The 5,417-nt window shown below is 45.4% G+C and overlaps 1 protein-coding gene across 4 annotated transcripts in view; it reads right to left on the bottom strand.

Annotated features, from left to right (window-relative positions):
- Tmem229b (transmembrane protein 229B) overlaps positions 1-5,417 on the bottom strand; it is a 47,677-nt gene that overhangs the window by 12,948 nt on the left and 29,312 nt on the right. For all 4 annotated transcript variants that reach the window (XM_021201621.1, XM_029541133.1, XM_021201620.2 and 1 more), the window contains exon 2: positions 3,609-3,789. The gene's annotated coding sequence lies outside the window, so the exon portion shown is untranslated. The remainder of the gene's footprint in view (positions 1-3,608; positions 3,790-5,417) is intronic.

Genomic DNA, 5,417 nt, shown 5'->3' on the forward strand with positions numbered 1-5,417 from the left:
CCAAACCTAGATACTATTGCACATGCCAGCAAGATTCTGCTGAAGGGACCCTGATATAGCGGCCTCTTGTGAGGCTATGCCAGTGCCTGGCAAACACAGGCGTGCGCCACCACTGCCTGGTGTGCTTGATTCTCTTGCAGAGGACCAGAGTTTGTTTAGTTCTTAGCAGCCACACTGGGTGGATCACAAACAATTATAATTCTAGTTCTAGGGGATTTGACACCTTCTTTAGGCACTGCACTACTGAGAACACTACTTATGGTGGCACAATCGTGTATTCTTTTTATTATTATTATTGTTATTTTCTTTACATTTCAAATGCTATCCCAGAAAAAAAAAAAAAACTTTCTCAGCACTTTCTATGTTTTAATGCAGAGAATTCTGAAGCCCATTTTACAGAGGGAAAAAATGAGGCAGAAAAAGCTATATAAGTAGCCTATGTTCTTATAGATCTAAATGGCTGGGCTAGGAATTAGACCCTCATAAGCCTGGCTCCAGAGTTATCACCCCTGATCCACGCCTGTACTGCTCCAAAAGTCAGCTACAGGTTCCTCTGTGATACTACACTTTCCAAGGTGCTGTCTCTAGATACTGAGATGGTATCGGGAGTAATAAGACTCATGGAAATGGGTGTGTACTTTCTCACTGGGCCATCAACCAAGCTCACCACTAAGTGTTAGACATAACAGATCTATTTCTTAGACCAAATTCTGGCAGGAGCCACACATAAATATTCCAAGGTCAAAGCTGAGCCTCACAGCTATGGCGGCAGCCACCCTTCAGGGCTTCAAGTCATGAGCCATTTAAAGACCCTTTGCCAGGGCACACATTACCCAGTACTTTCCTAAGTGCCAATCCACCCTGATATGGAAATCTGACACAGCTCAGCCCTGCTTTGGAAATGTCAGCCAAGAGCAGTGGCCTGTGTACAGAATGTCCGGAGGGGCCATCTGTCCAGAGCAGCAACAGCCAGGGTGTCAGAAACAACTATCCCACCCCTGACTTGGGAAGGACTCAGACTAAAAGATGAAAAGGACCGTCATCCCAGATGGGAAGGATGAAGGTGATGACACCAGGGATCGGAGTCTGCCCTGGCCCAGAGATTCACTGGGCTTGGGAAGAAGAGGGTGACCTGCAGGTGAGGGCACAGGGTAGGCATTCTGTGTCCTGACTAGAATGCTCTTCTAGGACCTCTGTGTGTCTCTCTGCTGTCATTCAACTCAGCTCTCACCCCTCTGAGACCTACCTGATCCCCAATCAAAGGTGGATGTTTGTTACTCAAACCATCCCATGTTACTCACACCATCCCATGGTACTCCCGCCATCCCATGGTACTCCCACCATCCCATGGTACTCCCGCCATCCCAGGTCACCTTCTCTGTAGTGTTCTTTAAGAGTCCACTGCTGTCTATGGACTCTCTCCTATTGCAACGAGAACTCTGGAAGCAGTGAGTCTTAGTTTTCTTCACTGGTGCCTGGCAATAGTGCCTAATAATGAATACACAGATGGATGGATGGATGGGCGGCGGGTGGGCAGGTGGGTAGACAGATAGATGGGCCCAAACAGGCCCAAGGCCTTAAACACGGTGGGAATAAGGAGCTAGCTGACTCAGTCTTTCTCTTCTCCTCTCATTGGGGGAAGATTGCCTTTTAAGAGGTTTTAATTCTAAAATTTAAAAATATCTTTATTGTTTTATTGCAGTTACTAAAACAAATCACATGCTCCCAGCTAAAATGTAAATATTATAGGAAATTATAGCAAACAAAAGCCCCCCCTCCCCTTCTGAGAGAAAGTCACTATTAATGGTGTGCTCTTACAGAAACTGCTGTAGAAGAAGCCTACTCTGGCACCAAGGACAGGAAGAGCAGTCAGAAGTTGACTTAGGTCAGAGTCAGTATCTATTCCTCTTTGCTATCTGCCCGCAGGTGCACCGGAAGGCACTGGGACGCACTCTCCTACATTCTGTTTTCACAGTCTTTTCCAAGTTCTACAGCCTGTGTGTTCATCCGTATAATAGCAATATAATGTCCCACCGAGTGGAAAACTATAATTTACTCGACTAAGATGTTCAACAAAGGTAATAATTGTTTCCCATTTCCCCTATTACAGAGAACAGCACAGAAATATCTTCCATGTCTGTAACAAAAGAAATATTGCCATTTTCTTCTTTGAGATTATTTCATAATAAAAGATCTATCTATCTATCTATCTCTCCCCCTTCTCTCCTCCCCTCCCCAGTCTCTCCCTCCCTCCATTTCTTCCTTCCTTCCACCATTTTTGTTTGTTTGAGTCCTTGATCCAAGCCTGGCCTCAAACGACCGATCCTCCTGCCTCTCAATTAAAAATGTGCACCTCCACATTCAGCTAGCTTGCTTGTTTTCTTTCTTTGCTTCCTTCCTGCCTTCTATCCCCTTCCCCATCCCAAACTGTGGAATCCCAGGCTTTCCTCTATCTAGATATCTACCTGCCTCTGCCCTCCAAGCGGGGAGTGTGCTCTCATGCCCAGCATGGAAGATCTCTCCAGGAGCGACTCCAGCAGTGGAACTTCTGAGTCAAAGGTGTGGCAACCTTCAGACTAACAGTGTAGATTGCTATGAGAACCTGTGCCATGTGATGGCATCTAGGTCACTACATCCTCACAGTGACCTCTATGACCCTCTTCTTGCTCCTCTTCCCAGGCCCCCTCAAATCCAGGCCCACTTACCCTCTTCTGGCTGCAAATCAAGAACGCGTCCCGAAATGACTTGTTAGTAGCACATGACGACTTTGCGAGCATAAGTGAACTGGTAAATAGATTCTGACCCTCAGCTAGGAGAGTCAAAAATCTATCTACAGCTGAGAAATAACCCAGTTACCTGGTTTTCCAATCTCTGCACACACCAGTATGGAATCAGCTCTGGGCTCCAAGGGACCAGCCCATGGGCTTCTTAGAGGGTATCCAATCAAGCTGGCCTCCGTGCCAAAACAAGCTAAGTGACAACTACCTACCCTGACTTTCCCGAGCGTCCTCCTTTCTGACCCCCAATCCCACCGTTGTGTTGTCTGCTCTGCACTGACATAATGGTCTTTGGGCCTCAGGGGTTAGGGAATTACCATTCTTTAAAGTATCATCAAGGAAAAGCCAGAGGCAGAGACTGGGCTCGAGGCCAGATGAGAACAGCATGCTCTGCAGTCAAGGCCTTTCACCCTATGTGGCTTGTCTGGACTTAGGAGCCCAACTCCTTGAGAGCCAGTACATGAACCGTTCATAGTCCGGGGCAGAATTCAGATTCTAGGTTAGGCATAGCCCCCACTGCTTGGATGGAAAGCATCCGGGTGCTTCTTGAGACAGAACATGAAGACACCCTCTCCCAGGTGTCTAGTTTTATCCTGCTCAGCCAATCTGGGTCTGGCCCAGTCTTAGAAGTTATAAGATGGCTCCAATAGTGGCATAGCCTGAAACTGTTCAGCGCGCCCCTCCCATTCCCGAGCTATAGCCTGTGACAAGCCCTTGGACAGGAAGCAAGCTGAGAACTTGAACCCCTAGACCTGTACCTGTGCAGATAAGGTGCCGAATGGGAAGGCAGACTGAGCCAGTGAGTCCGCTACGTGTCTGGGGCATACTCACTTATCACAGTCTTGACTGCGTGGCTGGGAACAGACATCAGGATCACCGTGCAGCTGTGTCCCAGTTTAACCTTGTCTTGGTATCAGACTGGACCTTGATGCCATTCTCAGCAATGTAGACAAGCATTCACCCCAGTGCTCAGTTAAGTCTTGACTGACTGAAGGATGGCTTCCACGTGTCTCTGGGAATAAAAGAGGTGGCCATCATTAGATTAATCCACCCCCAGTTCTGAGCAACCAGGCCAACCAAAAAGCAGATCTAAGGTCAAGTACTCAGCAACAGACCACCAAGGTTCCTTTCCTAGAACCTGACATCTCTCAGCCACTCTCTCTGCTCAGGGCAGTTGATTCAGACATCAGAGGCTGGGAGAGTTCCCAGGTGATCATCTTGCAGGGTTAGTTAAGACTTAGGGCCCTTTTGTACCATGCATGAATGCACACTTTGAAACCCAAAAGGAAATATAATTTTAGACTCCAGCTCCATTCTTAGCTTTAAAGTACACTCTGCCATGCAGGGGAGACCTCTATTTACAAGGGTAGTCAAGAACAGCATGGAGGGCAGCAAGTACAGGATCTTTGTTTTAGCATTTAGAACAGCGGTTCTCAACCGTTCTAATGCTGTGACCCTTTAATAATACATCCCTCATGCTGTGTTGACCCCCGACCATAATATTATTCCATTGCTACTTCAAAGTGCTGTGGTAAGGAACCAAAATGTAAATATCTGTGTCTTTTTGATGGTCTTTTGGGGGTTGTGACCCACAGGTTGAGAACTGCTGATTTAGAGAATTAAGTATACCACACAAGGAAATGCAGGAAAGCAGAACGCATGCTAAGCTTCCCTGAACCTGAGCTGAGCCTGACGGTGCACCCCTTTAATTTTAGCACTCAGAAGATTTAGGCAGAAGAAATTCCCCAAGTCAGATGTCAGCTAGGGCTGCATAGTGAGACCATGTCAAAAAAACAAACAAATCAACAACAATAACAACAACAACAACAAACCCCAAATCTTACCTGTAATCCACTACTGTAATACTTACTGGTGAGGTCCTTTAAGAGTAAGGTTAACAACTGGCTTGAAGCCGATATAAATCTTACATCATAAGGCCTTTGCCACCACATACATTCTCTCAATAATATCCCTAAGACATTTTCTTTTCTTTTTACAATACTAGAGATTGGACCCAGAACTTGGCATATACTAGACAAGGGCCTGACCACTGAGTGATATCCCCAGATCTTTAAAAATTGTGTATCTTACACTACCAGCTTAACAGCACAACTGAAAACTCTAGAACAAAACGAAGCAAATACACCCAAGAGGAGCAGACGGCAGGAAATAATCAAACTCAGGGCTGATATCAACCAAGTAGAAACAAAAAGAACTATACAAAGGATCAACAAAACCAGGAGCTGGTTCTTTGAGAAAATCAACAAGATAGATAAACCCTTAGCCAGACTCATGAGAGGGCACAGGGACAGCATCCAAATGAACAAAGTCAGAAATGAAAAGGGAGATAGAACTACAGAAACTGAGGAAATCCAAAACATCATCAGATTCTACTACAAAAGCCCATATCCAACAAAACTGAGCGAACGAAATGGACAATTTTCTAGACAGATACCAAATACCAAAGTTAAATCAGGATCAGATAAACCATCTAAACAGTCTGATAACTCCTAAAGAAATAGAAGCAGTCATTAAAAAAAAAAAAAAAAGCCCAGGACCAGATGGGTTTAGTGCAGAATTCTATCAGACCTTCAAAGAAGACCTAATACCAATACTCTTCAAACTATTATACAAAATAGA

This window comes from Mus pahari, chromosome 7 (genome assembly GCF_900095145.1).
Source record: "Mus pahari chromosome 7, PAHARI_EIJ_v1.1, whole genome shotgun sequence".
Taxonomy (NCBI): domain Eukaryota; kingdom Metazoa; phylum Chordata; class Mammalia; order Rodentia; family Muridae; genus Mus; species Mus pahari.